The sequence below is a fragment of the Salarias fasciatus genome, chromosome 9, assembly GCF_902148845.1.
Source record: "Salarias fasciatus chromosome 9, fSalaFa1.1, whole genome shotgun sequence".
NCBI classification, from domain to species: domain Eukaryota; kingdom Metazoa; phylum Chordata; class Actinopteri; order Blenniiformes; family Blenniidae; genus Salarias; species Salarias fasciatus.
Window position 1 is genome coordinate 24,220,531 of NC_043753.1, and position 18,634 is coordinate 24,239,164.

Sequence of the window (18,634 nt, forward strand, 5' to 3'; positions counted from 1 at the left end):
TTACCTTTCTCTAGATGCACTTTTTACTGTTGTCTTGTTGACAACGTATTCTGTATAAAGATTTAACAAAACAATTAAGGGCCATGAGTGAGAAGAAAATCTACATTCAACATGAGTCTTGATGAAAAGTGATTTGTTTATATTCCACATGCTGTTTGACTCACCTATTTAACCAAATTTTTTAAGCCCATTTAAGATCCCTCTCATCCGCTTCCATACATTTCCTCCTTATATTATTTGGTTTGAATTAATATCCCATTATCTGTCACCATTTAATACTTCTGATTCAGTTATGACTACTTGAGGACTCTTCACACTTATTTTAGATCAGGCCCTAAATACTATGCTTTGCTCCAGTTTTCTATTACACAATAATTGCACTTATTTTATTACCTTTATCTTAATGAAGCCTGTAATTTGTTTGCTCTACTTTGGGTGCCTTTTTCAATAGCTTATTAAAAGTATATTCTTGTGAAGCACTATGCATTGTAAATAGACCAAGATTGAATCAGGGCCACGGTCATGAAAATGAGGTGTCAAGACTGTTATCAGGACCGGGAACAGTCTCAAGTACTACAGCACCGCCATCGGCAAAATGCAACAAAATGTGCATATACGTTAAAATCTATACGCAACCATTTTAAAATTATCAAAACACTTGAAAGGATTGGATGTCTTGAACAACCGTTTCTACCCCTATCTGCCTTCAGGTGCATAAAGTGATTTTTTAATTTGTTTTTAAGCACTGCTTGATTGAGAGTTAAAATGCAGGATTTTCCCGGTGAGTCCCTGAACACACCATGTTAACCTGGAGGGCTGGAGCTGGAGGAAAAGGTTCCGGTTCAGGAGGCTCCAGGCTCCAACAGTTCTGCTGGTTCCCCAGGGTTCTGCAAGAAACCACGAAGAGCATAGAACAGAATGGAGTGAAACTTCTGAATAATCAATGTTTATTTTTTAATTTCTTTATTGTTGTTTTGTGTTTTTACGATGTATGAATGTCTAATATAGTTATAATAAGCAGTGCCTATCAGATGACTCCAGTTTCAGTCAGTGGATGAGCTCTCATGTATCCTTGGTGATGGAGTGTTGTATAAACAAACACGAGTTTCGGGCTTTACTTTTACTTTTACTTTTACTTTCTCTTCTCTTTCTGCCCCTGGTTTGAAGCTGTCAGTTAATGATCTGATCTTGACTTATGACTGACAAATCCACCAGGGCTTTGCTTTTTTTCCCCTAGTGATAGAGGAAAATGGCAGCTCAGTCTGAACCTCTTTGCAGGATTAATGAGGATTTGTCAGAGGTCAACGTAAACAAAAAGGAGTTGTGCGGTCGAGGTCTCCGATCCCCTGGCCTGCCAGGCAGCGTGCTCTGTACCTGAACTCCAGGTTCAGGTGTTGCCAATTGCAATTGTCTTGTGAGAATTATTATCAAATATTATAATATCAGTTGTAATGTCAGTTTCTCATTTTCAGATCTCATTTCATTAGTTTATGCATACTTTAAGAGGCTTATTCTGCATGTCTTTGTGAAATACTTTAGAAGGAAAACTTCCAAAAAACAAAATGATTTGATTTACTGACTGAAAAAAATACATATATTTTAGGATATATGTGTGTATATAACATGACACAATTGGACAAATGTGACAGTAAAATAAATCTATCACCCAACCGCCCGGAGTTCTCCAGTTATGTTAAAGTGGACATAAACACTGCAGCAGCTATGATACAGGCTGCAGTGACCTTGAGGTCAGCACATCTACAGATGACTGCCAAGCTGCTAAATGTGGAGTCAAGGACACAATTTTATCAATAAATAATGTTTGAAAAGGTTTTTCTTACAGAGAGCGGTTTCTGAGCAAGCGACCATGACAAACTGGATATTCCCAGGAGGCTCTGGGCCCCTTCATGAGCTCTGGTCTCAGTCCAGTCAAAGCGTTCCGGCTCTGCCACTGTTCCTGGAGGCCACGAGAGTATGGGAAATGAGAGGTGGGGGTCAGGCATGGTGCTGCAGCGCCACCTGCTGGAGCTGGAGGGACACGAGCAATTTCCTTCATCCTCAACTTACACTGCTGTCAAGGAGTCAATTAGGAGCCCAACGATTATTTTTGGCCTCTGCATTATGTTCGATTTTTTGTTTGCCCCCCCCCCAAAAAAAAATATTTTTTATTTTAAGCGAGAGAGAAAGGTTATTGCCAGGGAGCCTGCATAGTTTCTAATCGATAATTTGGCAGCAGTAAGCTCGATTTAGGTGTTGTGTTGCTCATGTTTCATGGAGGTATTGGATAATCTTCTTTGCACTGTGTTTTGTGGAGCCAGTTTTACTGCCTGTTGTCTTTATTCGCTGCGGCTCCAGTCCAAACACGTGATGTAAATGTGTGGGATTGTCTGTTGACCAGTGCAACACAACATCAAACGCTGTACGACGATGGAACCCTTCCAGAGGAGCAATGAGCGAATATCCATGTTGCCAGTACAAATCTCGATTGACCGCAGACGAACGGTACTTCCTCCACCCAGCCGTACCTTTCAGTGCAGCTTTGTCCCCATCAGGAGGGAAACGACTGGTGTTTTCTTAAGCGCTGGACCGGAAGCGTGTTTCACAATGGGCCCAGGTGCAGAGCACGTCTCAGAGGTATTGACTTTGTGTGTTGTTTTGTGTCCATCTCCCAGAAAAAAAAAACACTCCAAAAAAAGGAAATATCACTATTGTTGACTTTAAAACATTATTTCTCAAAAACCTCAAGTTATTTATATCGACTTGACTTGTGCTGTTTGAAAGCAAAGCTATCCAGTGTCTGGTGTACTTGACTTGTTAGTTACCCCAACTCAACTCTGCAATTTAAAAAATATGTCAAACGGAAAGCTCTTTAAAAACACAATCCCTTTGAGGACACCATACATCCTGCCGCCAGTTTCCTTTTCACTGGAGACACGCCGTGGACACAAAGGCAGCCACCCTGACCGCACTCTAGAAAGTATTTCAGCAGTAGCTGAAGTAAAGTTCTGGTTGAGGTTTGTGCAGCTTTCTGCTTCAGTTACAGTTTAAATTTGTAAAATATATCAGTTTGGAATTCCGTGTTGTTCCCTCGGCCCACATGGAACCTACCACTGTCATGTGAGTGAACCTGTATGAACTACATAACTATTTCTTTTAGGCGCGAGCGCCAAACCTCCCAGACTGAAGAGCCGCTGGATGGTGGTGGGAGTGTTATACTTTAAAAAATATTCTTTACATTTGAAAACAGGATTGTGGTCTTCATTGTTTTTGGTTACCGAATGACATTTGTATTTAGATTTAATCTTCTTTTGCAATAATAATGAATATTCTATTCCATTTTCATGGATAATATGATACAGTATATTATATCTTGGACAAAGATGAAACTTACCTGTACTGCGGCATCAGGAAGGACTGCTGTCAGTGTGGAGAGGACTTCTGCATCAGAGCTTCAGTGTCGGCAGTAAAGTTCCATGTGGACAGTGAAGCACGGCTTCAAATTACCAATATTTTTCTCTGTCATAAAATTTAATAAACCAGAAACTGATGACATAGTGCTGTACTTTATTTGTTGATCCTTGGGGATTGTTTTTTTGATAAAACCGTTGGCCACCTAAAAATTCAAGGTGGTGGTCATTTTTCAACACGGCCACCACTGAGTAAACAGAAATGCTGCACGTTGCAATTCAATCACAGAGACCTGTCCTATTTAAACCATTTTGTGTCAAATCATGCATTTTTGACTCCGTAGAAACCAAACTTGGACTGGCCTCCTCCAATCTGGCCTCCTTCTACCATAAATTAGTCCTGGAATCATAATATGCTGCCGTAACTCGGAGGCGGGAGATGGGAACGCGAGTGTGCACCCAAAGAGGACGCTCATCCACAGCCACTCTGGGAGCTTGTCCCCAGCTCTGGTGAGGGTCCTGCAGTCTCCCCACTTTCAGATCCAGTTCAGCTGTATGCCCAGCACTGGGACAGCTGGGGGTCGATGCACCTATGTTAACTTTAGACTGAGGGAAAGAACCTAAAGGTAACATACAATATCATATCAGACTGTCTCCATATGCAACAGTTTTACCTTTATTATGATTCTGGGACTATGGTAGAATGAGGCCAGTGAGTAAATCTCTGGTTCTCCAAACTCAGATTGTATCATTCAAACAGGACACATTGTGGAGGATGAGAGCCTATTTTGATGCTTGGTTCCAGAAATGAACGATTGTTAGAGATATCTGCTCCTCTGTCAGTCCAGGCTGTGCTGTTTGATTGTGGATTCTGCTTTTCCTTTAACTTCATCCGGTGCTGTTAGGTTGCATTGACATTGACTTTCCTTTTAAATCGTGATTCTGATATAGAGCCGCTGTTCTAACTAGGTAAGGTGAGTGGGAGGAGTTATTTTGTTTTACTGGTGCATTTCTACCCATATCTAGAGAGACACTGTTTTTTTTTTCTTTGTTTTTTTTTGTTACCGGTATAACGTGGTTATTAATTTATTTGTTTTAAAGAATCGATTAACCCCCAAGCTGTGGCTGGTTGACTCCCAGGGCTCCAGGAACCCCAGTTTAAGAATTGATGCTGCAAACATGCTCTTAGTGTGCAAGGCTATATCTGTTGCTGTATTAAAAAAAAAAAAAAATTGAAATAATAATGAATCGTTCATCAGTTTTTGATTGCTGGAAAGTTTTGTGCTTGTGCGCAATACTGTTGAATCATCAGTCGCACCAATAACAGTGCAAGGAGTAAATACAAGCGAGTGCAGAACATACGTCACACATACCGGGGAGCTGATGAGGCAGTTGTAAATGTAGTTTTTATTTAACCTTTACTGATACAGGTGGGCTCCACTGAGACCCAGGGTGTCATTTTCGAGAGGGACCTGTCGCTAGCAGCAAACTCAAAGTCACAAACGAGCAATGACATTAGAAAACATTGGAATGGTGCGGGTCTTTATCTGGATACTCTTGCCTTCAGATTGTTTTCCCACCAATCTGCTGGATGGAGCTTCGGGCAGCTTTCCAGCCCAGAGCTTCGACGGCATCAGGCCAAAGCAGGCGCTGGTAGACTTTCCATGTGCTGTGGCGACATTACACACCCCAGTGTAATCAGTCGGCGTTGGTTATGTGATGTTCATCGGAGCCAAAAGTGGTGTAGCGTCAGCAGCCTCTGTGGTCCCTACTGTTTTATCAACCCTTTTGCAAGAAGAAGGTCGTCAACGAAGCAACGTTCATCTGACGCCATGCTGTCCTCAAGAACAAGATTTGTTTTCATGAGGCGATTTCTTTCAATGCTGTAGGAAAGCCGTAACATCAGCTACTGCTACATTATGTGGACGTTAGAATTACAGTTATGAGTTAATGACAACTTACCAAACAGTTTTATTCAAGGGGCTCATTATTCCATTCTTACTTAACACCCAAAACTCGCTACTCGATACTTTTTTCTTTTTGTTACTCTGTCCTTCATTTATGTCCTTGTTTAAAGGATAAGTTCGGTTTAAACAGTTTTCAGGTTGTTTATGGAATGAAGTACAACAATATACTCACCCAGAAGGCTTTTCTGATCTGAACAGTGCTTCGGGAGAAAGTTAGATCCAAAATCGAGCTGCGCACTATACTATACTATACACTATACTATACTGTTAGCAGATGGGTCATGTATGGTGCCGCTAGCAAAACGGCTTTAATTGTCCAAAAACTCATTAGTTTCACCAATATTTCATCACGGTCCGCTCACGCCTCTCCTCCACCACAGCCCGGTGTCGCCAGATATGTCATATATGCAGATATATGTTCGATTTGAAGGTACTACTTGGCGTCCAGGCGTATCTAGACACCTACATCTAGATATCTATGTCTATAAGTCTAGGCGGTGGTGTGACGAGAGCTACGGAAGCCGCGGTGTTGTTGTGTGTGTGTTTCCTAACGCATGTTTCTGATACCTGCTCTTGGAATAAACATCCTCACGCTGCAAAAGGCCTCTGGACTTCTTTCAAGCATATTATAGAGATACATGTTTGGTTGTTTTGTTGACCTCTGACCTGAAAGCTTTGTTTACGGCGCCGCGCCATGCGCAGCACAGCTCATTGTTTCCGGGGCAACCTGAGGCTACACACAGTGTTTTTTTTTCCCGTGTAGTGTAAAGTGGACGAATATCTGTCGGATGAAGATGTTGTGGACGAGAACTTTGAATGATTTTCTCTTTAGCAAAAGCAGGATTAGCATTTAGCATCGGAAGTCGAAAAAACACACACACAACAACACTGCGGCTTCCGTAGCTCTCGTCACACTACCGCCCAGACATATAGACACAGTTCACCTCGGCGAGCCTGCAGCGTTTTTCTCGAGTTCTCAGTGTTGTACAACTGCTTGTTCCAGCATGAACAATCAGAAGCCAGGCAAGAGAAGGTCTGGAGACACTGGAAACCTCCGAGGGGATCAGCGCCAACAGATCAAGTCTCTCCATGAGGCTTTATTCTATTATCGTGATTTCAGCATGCAGCAAACTGCTGAAATTTCTGGATTAATGCATCGCCTGGCGAGCTTAGAGCAGGAGAACCAGAGACAGGTCAGAGAGCTTTTTGTTTAGAACAGAAACACAAGTATACAGCTCATTGTTTAAAAGATGTCATGAGCAAAACTCATTTTTATTTGTTCTAAACTACAGGCGCCAGCTCTCAAGGCCCGAAAAGAGCTGATGGCCTCCCAGCTGGAGGAAAAAGATCGGCAGCTTAAAGAAGCTCTGGCTCAGAAGGAGCTGCAGGAGCTGAAGGCCCTCGGCGATAAGATGAGGGCCGACAGCAAGAAGCACTGGGAGGCTCGCTGCACATGAGGGAGGAGAGGCTGGCTGCTAACGAAGACGGCCTGAAGAAACAACATCGGGAGGAAGTCAGCCAGCTGAGAGCAGCAGTCAGCTCTCTGAAAGAGGCTGTGCTGACCCTGCAGGCTGACCCCAGACCAGCGCTGATGGCCTCCCAGCTGCAGGACAAAGAGCAGCAGCTGGAAGAAGAAGTGGCAGCCAGGCGCCTCCTGGAGGAGACGCTCCAGCAGCAAGTGGCCCAGCTGACGGAGGAGAAGGAGGCTCTGAACAGGAAGCTGCAGTCGGCCCACGATACCAGGAGGAAGTGTGTAGCGGCGTGGGCGGAGCGCTGGCTGCTCCGGGACCAGCAGGTGGCAGCAGAGAAAGCTTCTCTGAGAGAAGAGCACCGCCTGGAGAAGGAGGCTCTGATCCAGGACAAGCAGAACAACCTCTCCAGACTCAGAAACACATTCAGTCATTGGTTTGATGTTTTCAACATTTCACACAACCTCAGCTCTTCTCATTTTGTCTGGAGATGAACGGCTTTGGAACGAGGAGCTCCAGGAGACAGTGAGAGGTTTAGAAAGTCCCTCAATGACCATTTTCACTCTTTTTCTTCCAGCTGACGAAGAAAAACGCAGAATGGAGACGCAAATATGAAGCGATGGAAGCTCGTCTGGAGGAGGAGGTGATGTTGAGGAAGAGCATCAGACAAAGAGGAGCTGCTGCGAGAAGCCAGAGAGGCAGAGGAGGAGGGGGGGGGGGCTCAGGGCTCTGGTGGACGACATCCGGCAGAGGACAAGAGACGTCAGGAGGACGCTGCAGGAGTAGCAAGGAAGAGGTTTAAGAGAGGCGGCAGCCAAGAAGGAGGAAGTAGAGGAGAGAGCGCTCATTTAAAAACCAAAAAAAATTTAAATTCATTCATCTCAATTAATTTTTCAGGCTGTCTGAGTATCAATGGTGACTTTATTAGTGATCAGTATATCCTGTTCATGCTTCCAGAACCCTTTGTTTCCCTCTACACACAGATAGTGCTTTCCCTCTGCATTAACAGACCCCAAAGCACTTTTAGACTGCATGATCACATCTACCCATTCACACTCACACCAGCCCTCCCCACTGAACCACAGGACTTTTTACCTTTATTTAGCTGAAATTCAAAGTAGCCATCGAAGAATGTGCTCAAGTTAAAGTGAAAAAGTAGTTTATGAAGATGAAAATGAACTTTGAGTAAAAGCTGCAGCTTGATGGAGGTCACTCCTCCTGGTGTGAATCAGCGAGGAAGAATCATTTATACCTAAAAGACTAAATAAACAGTTTGTCCATCCTCTATAGCCTTCATTCTGTTCAGTCCTAACACACAATGTTGTGTTCAAGAGGAAGAAGCATTTGTACCTCAGACAGTAAATAAAGGTTAAAACACGTCTGACTGTGCAACTACAGGACAAACCACTGCACCCATCCAGTGTGACCTTGTGGCGCAATGGTAGCGCGTCTGACTCCAGATCAGAAGGCTGCGTGTTCGAATCACGTCAGGGTCAAATGTTTACTGACCTTCATCACACTGACGACTGAGATCAGCTGGTGAATCATATCGGTACAGCTTGTAGACTGTCAGTGTTTCTCTGGTGGAGCACAGCTTCAGAAAACTCTCCTCCAGGATCTCTGCTGGGTCCAGAGCCTCCTGAGCTCACCAGGCCCTACAGGACTCCTCTTCCAGCTTCACAGGTCCTTGAACGCAGCACAGCTCCAGGTTTCCTCTGTCTCTGCACTGCTGGATCTGAACTCCTCTCATCAGCTGAATGGCTCCCCCTGCAGGCCGCAGGATGTTCTTCTGATGGGGCTTTGTTGGCTCACTGAACATGCTACATGTGGAAAAAACAAACAACCAAAAAACCAGATTTGTAAAGACATGACCAAAACACAGTTTATTTAAATTCCAGGTTTTATTTAAGACAAACCGAATCAATTCCATCACTGTGCAGATTCCACATCTCGTTCTCTGTACCACACTGATGATGATCTGAGAATGTTTCTACCTCCTTTTCTCAGGTTTCACATGTTTTTTAATGAAACTTTACTCATTTTAGTTTGATCCTAGTTGATATTCTTTGTGCATCTTTCTAATTGTTTATTGTAATTTATCAGTAAATTTCACATCATTGTACATCTCACATGATCCCAATATGATGTTAAATCATCCTAAACTAATGGAGCGATCCACATGAGAAGGAGTAAAGATGTTAATTCAGTGTTTCACTCTTCATTCTAATGCTGAAGTAGATCTGTGGATGGAGACAAAATGATGGGATGATGTGTTTCTGTTAATGGGTTCAGTCCCTGAATCTGAATCATCCTGAACCTACATCATTTAATTTAAATTCAGATTACTCCATTATGTGTCATTTCCACTCAAATCCTAGAAACAAAAGAGGGCAAAAACCTGTTGTCTGCAGAAGAAAAGACAGATGTTGGTTTTATAACAAGTGATTTTCTGTCTTTGGCTGAATGAAGAGGAAAACCTGTACGTCTCTGGCAGAAATACCCAAAAGTCTGGACTCAAACTGGGGATATTCTCACTGTGGAGTGAGAGGACAAACCACTGCACCAGCACCATGTGACCTTGTGGCGCAATGGTAGCGCATCTGACTCCAGATCAGAAGGCTGCGTGTTCAAATCACGTCAGGGTCAAACAGCAGGGTCCTCCGTCACACTGAGGACTGACTTCAGAGCTGCTGGGTTTGGACTTCTTACAGTTTGGCTGAGTCTGGAGTTCATCACAAGCTAGAAACAAGGTGGTGTGATCCAACTAATGATCACAGATTCAGTGATTGTACACACATGTTGAACACACATGTTGAATATCTTATAGTTTACAGTAAATTCTGTGTTCAGTTGCATCATCTTTATGTATTTAAAAAGATCCACAAACACAGAGACGAAGAGAGATGAAGTTTGAGTGCCTTTCATTGGGACGTGGTGTTTGGCATCATCGGTTTTAGATGCTAATTTCAGTGCTTTGGGTCTGTGTGTGTGTGTGTGTGTGTGTGTGTGTGTGTGTGTGTGTGTGTGTGTGTGTGTGTATCAGAGCGCATCGTTAAGCATTTAAAAATTACAACATAGTGTGTTGTTGTTACTCATGTTGTCCATCCCTTGGATTCCCTCAGCTTCATGGATTGGCCCCCATTCAATATTAACTTATCAGCCCTGGTCCAAGGTGAGAGTTGAACCATTGTTGTTTTTGTGAGGATCTGGCTTTTTGTTTTAACTGTCTGGAGCATATTTTTATCAAGAGGCACTCTGACCGTATACAGACGTGGACAACATGTTGGTACTCTTCGTTTAATGAAAGAAAAATTCACAGTAGTCAGAGAAACAACTTGAATCAGGCAAAAGTAGTAATAAATAAAAATTCTGTGAAATTTAATCAATGAAAGTCAGACATTGCTTTTCAACCATAACAGAATTATTTGAAAAAACAAACTGAAGAAACAGGTCTGGACAAAAATGATGTTACCCCTAGAAAAGACTGAAAATGATGTGACCAGAGGGACATGTCAGTCAAAGGTGTGTCCACTAATGAGCATCACAGGTGTCTGCAGTCAGTGGCTCATATAGAGGGCGACAGGGAGACAGGAAGTGGACCACACTCACCAGGGACCAGAGGAAGCAAAGGAAAGAGTCGTCTCAGGAGATTAGAAAGAACATTATAGACCAGCATGTTGAAGGTGACGGCTATAAGACCGTCTCCAGCAGTTTGGTGTTCCTGTGGCTACAGCTGCTCATATTATTCAGAAATTCAAGATTCATGGGACTGTAGCCAGCCTTCCTGGACACGGCCGCAGGAGGACAACTGAGGACAAATCAAAGAGACGGATAATACGAATGGTAACAAAAGAGCCAGAAAAACTTCCAAAGAGATTAAAGGTGAACTTCAAGCTGAAGGAACATCAGTGTCAGATCGACCATCCGTCGCTGTTTGAACCAAAGTGGACTTCATGAGAGACGACCAAGGAGGACACCACTATTAAAACAAATCATAAAAAAGCCAGACTAGAATTTTCCGAACTACACGTTGACAAGCCACAAAGCTTCTGGGAGAATGTCCTCTGGACAGAGACACAAATGGAAGTTTTTACCAAGGGACATCAGCTTCATGTTCAGAGAAGGAGAAATGAAGCATCTAGAAAAGAAGACTGTCCCTGCTGTGAGACATGGAGGATCTGCTCCTGGTCCTGGTCCAGGTCGTAGAAATCCAGAAGGCCCACGGACGCCGACTCCCCCTCCGGTCCGGCTCGTCCTCTGGAGAGGGCCGACATGACCGCCGCTTCTGCAGAGACCTCGTCCCCGTTCAGGTCCTGAGAGCCAGAGAGAGGGGCAAGAACCACAGAGAGGCAAGAGCCACAGAGAGAGGGGCAAGAACCACAGAGAGAGGGGCAAGAGCCACAGAGAGAGGGGCAAGAACCACAGAGAGAGGGGCAAGAACCACAGAGAGAGGGGCAAGAACCACAGAGAGGCAAGAGCCACAGAGAGAGGGGCAAGAACCACAGAGAGAGGGGCAAGAGCCACAGAGAGAGGGGCAAGAACCACAGAGAGAGGGGCAAGAACCACAGAGAGAGGGGCAAGAACCAGAGAGAGAGGGGCAATAACCACAGAGAGAGGGGCAAGAACCACAGAGAGAGGGGCAAGAACCACAGAGAGAGGGGCAAGAGCCACAGAGAGAGGGGCAAGAACCACAGAGAGAGGGGCAAGAACCACAGAGAGAGGGGCAAGAACCAGAGAGAGAGGGGCAATAACCACAGAGAGAGGGGCAAGAACCACAGAGAGAGGGGCAAGAACCACAGAGAGAGGGGCAAGAACCACAGAGAGAGGGGCAAGAACCACAGAGAGAGGGGCAAGAACCAGAGAGAGAGGGGCAATAACCACAGAGAGAGGGGCAAGAACCACAGAGAGAGGGGCAACAACCACAGAGAGGGGCAAGAACCACAGAGAGAGGGGCAATAACCACAGAGAGGGGCAAGAACCACAGAGAGAGGGGCAAGAAGCACAGAGAGAGGGGCAAGAGCCACAGAGAGAGGGGCAAGAACCACAGAGAGAGGGGCAAGAACCAGAGAGAGAGGGGCAATAACCACAGAGAGAGGGGCAAGAACCACAGAGAGAGGGGCAAGAGCCACAGAGAGAGGGGCGAGAACCACAGAGAGGGGGCAATAGCTACAGATTTCCAGATCAACACAACTTATTTCTTCTTTCTGAACATACTTGATGGAAACCTGTAAAACACAAATAAAGCTTCAGTTATTTTTTTTTTTCACTTTTCAGACTTTTCTCGATTGAACGTCTGAAGCTACATGTGGATTTTCAGACAGCAGCCGATTTCTCTCCTCAAAGGAAAAGAAGCTACAGACATGACTGACAACTGACACATGAATGTCACCAGTGACCTCTTGATAAATGTGGACACATTTTTAAGATACTGCAAGTAAAACTGGTTGACAGTATATATACATAATATATAATATAATAATATAATAGTATATGTATAATAGTTGACAGTAACTGAGTTATTGATTGAGTGAAATTGATCAGCTACTTTTCAACTTTTGAACAACACAAATCTGAGTTCTGGTCCTGATAACTTGAGGTTTCCTGCTGTCAACATGTGAACCACCTCTAAACACTCAGTTCCTCCTGCTGGGAGTTTCTACACCTGATTTGCAGCATTTAGGGACAAAGATCTGCTCTGTGAAGACCACAGAAGACTTGGCCTCCTTCTCCCAGTTGGTGGCGCTGCAGGTATCTGGCCTGGAAAGCGGCCCTTTGGTCCCCCGCCGGTTCTTTTTAGGCCTCTTTCTAATGGGACCTTCTTCCACGGCCTTCCTGCAGCCGTCTGAACATTCAGTGGTGCTGCTGCTTCCTGCAGGCGAGAAAAACACCAAATATCAGCATCGGTTGAGATGATCAAACACTGTGGCCCCAAAACGACTTCACCAGCAAACCAGGACAGGTGATCACACTTATTCCACCTCGTATTCACTCCAGCAGTTCCTCTGCCTGCGTGATGTGATGAGGACGCCTCCTGGCAGTACGAACCTGCTCTGCACGGGTTCTCTTTAAGGAGCCACCAGCTTTCTGAAGGACCGGCACCAGGTCCCTGTTCCCCTCCACAACAGGTTTGGGTGACTCTGAATCTCTGAGTCTTTCCTTGTAGTGGGTCTTTCGTTTCATGGGGAAGGTCCATGAACACGCTGTGCTGCTCTCTATCGCTAAGTGAATGTTATCAGTGAACAAGAACAGCACCAGGGTAAGAAAAACAACCATGGAGAAACTTAAAAGTAACACAAAAGTCTAGAAAAGTCTCACAAACATACAGTACATCAAATAAAACCCCACCACTACATGCATATGGAGGCATGAAGATGACCCAAGGATATTCTAAGTACCATGAAACAACATGCAGTGTGGACGGTCTGTGGACGGTCTGTGGACGGTCTGTGGACGGTCTCTCTTTCTCTATTATCTAATGATTTCCTTCACTTCTTTTCTCACATCTTCGTTGCTGTGCTCCGGGTGACTCCACCGCTGACTGAACCTTTCCACCTCCTCTTGTTTCTCCTGAAGGGCAGCGATCCTTTTCTTCTTACCTCTTTCTTGGCCATGTTTGCGATTTTGTTGCGTTATTGTTGGCTAGACTTTTTTTCCGCTACCGAGTTCACTAGCTCAAAAACACAAAGTCATAAGAGGTTCAGTTCTGTCTTCTTAAGGTAGGCAGTCCCACTAGTAATGCTTAAAAAGCAAGTGCAATGTCCCATCACTCAGAAAAAAGCTCTTGAGGCAGTTTATGTCATTTGAAGCATTTGGTACTCATCAGAATTCCACCATCTCACAGGAAAGCGTCCACATAGGTCGCCACATTTGACACTATTTTACAAACCAGACAAGTGGCAGGCAGACTCCATGAAGTCGGCAATAGACAGTTCGCCAGCTATAACTTTTCTTGAAGACGCTTGATCCGCCTGTCATGTTTCTGCCACTTCTTCCTCTTCTCAGCTGGGAGGACGGCCTGGACAGTTCCTGTTGTGGCACCTCCAGAAGATGCGATGCTCCTTGCCCTTCCTGTCGACTTGGTACCGGTGCCCTTCATACAGCAGCCGAGTAGCTCCTCGTGTGGTAGTAGTGAACTCCATGGTTGAATGAATCGATAAGGTAGGCTGACAGCGACCTGCCCTATTTATACCCTGGAAAGAGTGACTCCTACATAGGTGTGAAAGCCTACTCACTTTTTTGACACTGATCTGATTAGTAAACAGAATGAATCATGAATCATGAATTATGAATATACTAACTTTAAGAATTACTGGTATTTTGGTGGTATAAAAATGCAGTAGACAAAAGTAGACAAATTGTAGCAGTTTTCATAGTAAATATCCTGTTTCTTAAATAACTTTCATCATTAATGGTATTTTGGTGGTCTAATGTTGAAGTAGACAGATGTAGACGAACTGGGGGTAGACGAAATGAGCATAAACCTCTCCCACTGCGCCACATCAAGGGGAGGCTGATTGTTGTAGTGCTTATGTTTATTACCTATGTTTATTGTCCCTTTTCATTTACCATAGATGGAGTTGTACTGATGCATGATGGGATATGTAGTCGTTTTTTTGCTATGGTTCTACACAAATTACCAATGGCGATAAAAGTGGCAATAAATGGCGACACTGGCTGTAAACCAAATGAATTTTATTTGAAATAACACAGAACTTCACGTTGTTTCAGAGAGTCAGCGGACCGTGTGCTTCTCTACAGAGCTTCTCAGCAAAGGATGGATCCGTCAGGAGCACCGACACCGCGGGTGAACCGGGACTCGGCAAAACCTTCCAGATGTGTGGCGGACAATCGTCCAGCATGTAAAATGAATGTTTTCTGGATGCTGAGCGGGAAGGCGACCCTTTGCAGATGTCTTCTTCTGTGGGTAGGAGAAAGAGGCAGAGACAGTTTCAACTGACGGCCGATGAAGTTAAGCACATACTGTGACAGGTTTGAGCAATATCTCATCCCCAAAACCAACAGCATCTCTGGTACAAATTTAATGCGAGGCTCCAAGGCGAGAGAGAGACATTTGAACATTCTGTTACAGAGCTTTAGCTGCTAGCTAAACAGCGCGGCCATGCTAATAGCGACGAGATGGTACAAGATGTAGTGCACATGCAGGCGATGTGCACTACAACATGGTGAAAAGGATATGCCACACATACAGCTTTAATTTGCAGACCATTTCTACTGCTGTTTCAAGATGGCTGTGGTTAAGACACAATGTTAGCAACCACTGTATTTTTGTTCACACACACTTATTTGTCCTTTAAAATAAAAGAAACATTTGTTCACCAAAAAGGACTCACGTTCTGTAGATCTAGTGGAAGTTCTTCAAGGCTTTGATCTCCTGTATCAGAGCCTTGTTTTGACTCTCCAGCAAGCACACACGATCCTCCAGGCAACGGAGGTATTCTTTCTTCCTTAGTCGGCACACCTTGGCAGCCTCCCTGGAAGCAAAGGAAGAACTTCACATCAGAACATTATAAACAGCTCACAAACAAAAAAAGCATCTGTGACACAGGATCACAGTGAAATCACAACAGGAAAAGAAAAGGAACAGTATTAAGTACGTAAACCCTTGGAAACATCTTTGTTTGGGTCATAAAATGTGATCTGATCTTTATCTAAGTCACAAGCACAGACAGCGAGCATGTGATCAATTTAATGGTAGGCCAGCTGCGTGAACATATGCCTTCATCAAACACTCACGGGGAAAACTTACAAAAAGAGACAACTGGTGTTAGAACTTTTGAAGAAAATGGTAAAATCTTTTTGATTTTTAAGAAAAATCGGCTGCTGTCACAAACACATCACTCAGGAAAGAACATTTGATCAAGAAATGCTGATTTGCCAAAAGCTGAGAGGAGCTACAGGATAAAGACGTCTCGCCCTCACAGTGAGACAAAAGGAGGCCGTTCAGTAACGTGGCTGCTCGCCCTGACGAGCCAGTGCCTGGCCAAGCTGACCGTAAAGGCACAAAAGGAGCCGAGAGTAAATCCTGACGGCTCCGACGTCCGTGTTCATGAGCCTCAAGAAGAAAAAAAAAATACATGGCAGGGTGTTCAGGGTTGTCCATGAGGAGGCTGGACCTCCACAACACAAGTGAAGAAACGGAATTAAGATTGAATCACTGGGTAAGGACACACAGCGCTGCATGCCAACAAGGGAACGCCATCCCCATGGAAAAGCATGGCGGAGGGAGCATCATGGCGTGGAGCTCCTTCACTTTTGAAACAAAAGCTTAATCAAGAATCAGGACAATATCAGCAAACCTGGAGGTAAAGTCAACAAACAAAAGACAGCGACGCTCCAGCTCCTCACAGAAAACATCACGTTTTAAAACTGCTCCGGTCCAGAATGATGGCAAACAAAGAGATCTCACAAGACACAAATATCAAATCCTAAGTCTGATACATCACTGTCAAGTCTCTAAACATACATCACTGAGCAGATGACAAGGACACGTCCTACGAGTTAGCTAATAAATACCCTGGATGGAGAAGAGTCCTGTGGTGGAATGATGACAGGTTGGAAAACAGATCATTACATGGACCAGTTGTCCTCTGTTGTCCTCTGTTGTCCTCTGTGTCATTACGCCATATTGGCTGATAATGACAGGCTGGACTGCTTGACGATCCAGGACCTGAAGTCCACCGCGCTGAGGGGAACCGGTCCACTGTACCTGTTCTTCATGAGGCGGATCGCCCTCTGCTGTTTGGCTGCTTCCATGGGCTTAGGACCGTCCTCCGTCTCCCCCGCTGGGGGGCTAATAATGGACCCTGGGTGAGACACAAAGAAACATGTGACCCTATGAAATTATCCCTTCACCAGTGTGGGAAGGTCCTTCCACGTCATTTACAGAGTGAAACCAGCCGGAAGCTCCAATCCAGCCAACCAAACCACAAGAAGAACACTCCGAAGGAAACGCTGATTTGAACTAATTTCTTCAGAGTAGCAACACAATTCAGCACCGAGAGCCCAGCTGAGGTCTCAGATGCTGCAATGAAAGTCGGCTCAAACCAGTCCCAAAGCCGTGCCGTCACGTGGACACTGTGGACGCTGTGGACGCTGGATGCTGTGGACACTGTACTGTGGACGTAACTGCATGAGTACATCTGAACAACACAGAGGAATAAGGAACATTATCAGTTTGAGATGTGTGATTGAGGGGAGAGTGTTTGCATATTCTCTCCCCATTAATACTATTTGTTTTCTTTGTTTTTTTTTTTACATTGACACACTGATTTTAGGATTAAATGTTGAACTGCTTTTTCAAAAATCAACGAACATCAACCGGTGAAGATAAGTGACGACCAACAGAAACACATGGCGACGCCGGTGCTGTCCTCATCTGCAGCTGCTTCGGTCTGATTGTTCGCTCTGATTGAGATATGCTGGAGTTGCAGAGAAAGGATGTGTGTGTGTGTGTGTGTGTGTGTGTGTGTGTGATGGGCCCCTGACGTCGGTGGGCACCTTGTTCACCGGCGCACATCAACGCGTCACGGCAGGCTTCCAGGAACGGCAGTGACGTCAGCCGCCGCCGCCATGTGTGAGAGAGGCAGAGAGGGACGGATGGACAGAGAGGGACGGATGGACAGAGAGGGACGGATGGACAGAGACAGAAGAAGAGAGAGGAGACAGACGGGAAAAGAGGCTACAGAATGCTTTCTCAGAAATCCGCTTGTTGCAGAAATACAGAAAAAGAACTTTGCCACTCACTGGTCACATGAGACCGTTAAATAAGTATATACACGCAGCTGTGGGTTTTCCCACTGATTTCTGATGATTCTAATGAGATGAACAACACGATGTGGAAACATGGATGCGGGTGTAGAAAAAGAGGCGTACCTGTTGCCGTGGCATCCCCACTGACGGCCATCCTGCCGACGGCGGACTTCAGCTGCTGTGGAAGAGCTGCCCTCCCCTGCGGAGTCTGCGCTCCTTCTGAAGAGTTCCACAGCCGGCGGAGGGGAGACGTGTGCAATTTACAATTAGAGGCATCGACACCAGTCTGGTATCACCGGCCTCCTGACGTCAGCAGCACGGGTCACTCTCTCTCTCCCTCTCCCTCTCCCTCTCTCTCTCAACACGCCGCTATGAGTCAGGGGCTCGGCTGGTTTGGAATTTAAAGGTTTTCCCACTGCTGTATATTCAGTGGTGATGTGCATTTTTTCATTTACAGCTTACAAAGGTTGGATGATCTAAGAAAGCAGCCGTGCTGATGCCGTCCTGATGTCGACGTGTTGCTGTCAGTGCGACCTCTGAAGCTGAGCCGGCCCACCAGTAAAACAGAGCCATCAATAATCTGTGTTTTTAAATTCTGACTCTATCTTTTGAATTTGGCAGCAGACCAGTCAACGTTTTCCATGCATTCCACGCCTTCTATTGTCCAGTTTTGGTGAGCCTGTGTGAACTGCAGCTCCATCATCTTCAAGCAGTCTGAACTTTCACCTCTGACCTCTGGCATCAACGTGACATTTTGGTCATCTGTGAATCTCAGACACAGCCGTGTTTGAACGACTATCTCCAGTTCCAAGTCACCTTTTTTCCACACTGTTTGAATCCATTTTATTTAGTGTTTAAATTTAACTGTTGGTTTTTTTCCATTACAAGTTATAAAATACCAGGAAACAAGCCGCCGCCTGTCTGCTTCATAACCCTGGCATTGTGTTGCTGTTTGATGCGTTGGTCTCAGACATGAATGAAGTAACTGTGTGGATGAGCTTCTGGTTCCCAGCAGCACTGA

The 18,634-nt window shown here is 45.0% G+C and overlaps 2 non-coding genes across 2 annotated transcripts; both read left to right on the forward strand.

Annotated features, from left to right (window-relative positions):
• Positions 1-8,267: 8,267 nt before the first annotated feature.
• trnaw-cca (transfer RNA tryptophan (anticodon CCA)) lies at positions 8,268-8,339 on the forward strand. The gene has a single exon. It is a non-coding gene; the product is annotated as a tRNA-Trp (tRNA).
• Positions 8,340-9,417: 1,078 nt separating this feature from the next.
• Positions 9,418-9,489, forward strand: trnaw-cca (transfer RNA tryptophan (anticodon CCA)). The gene has a single exon. It is a non-coding gene; the product is annotated as a tRNA-Trp (tRNA).
• The last annotated feature ends 9,145 nt before the right edge of the window (positions 9,490-18,634 follow it).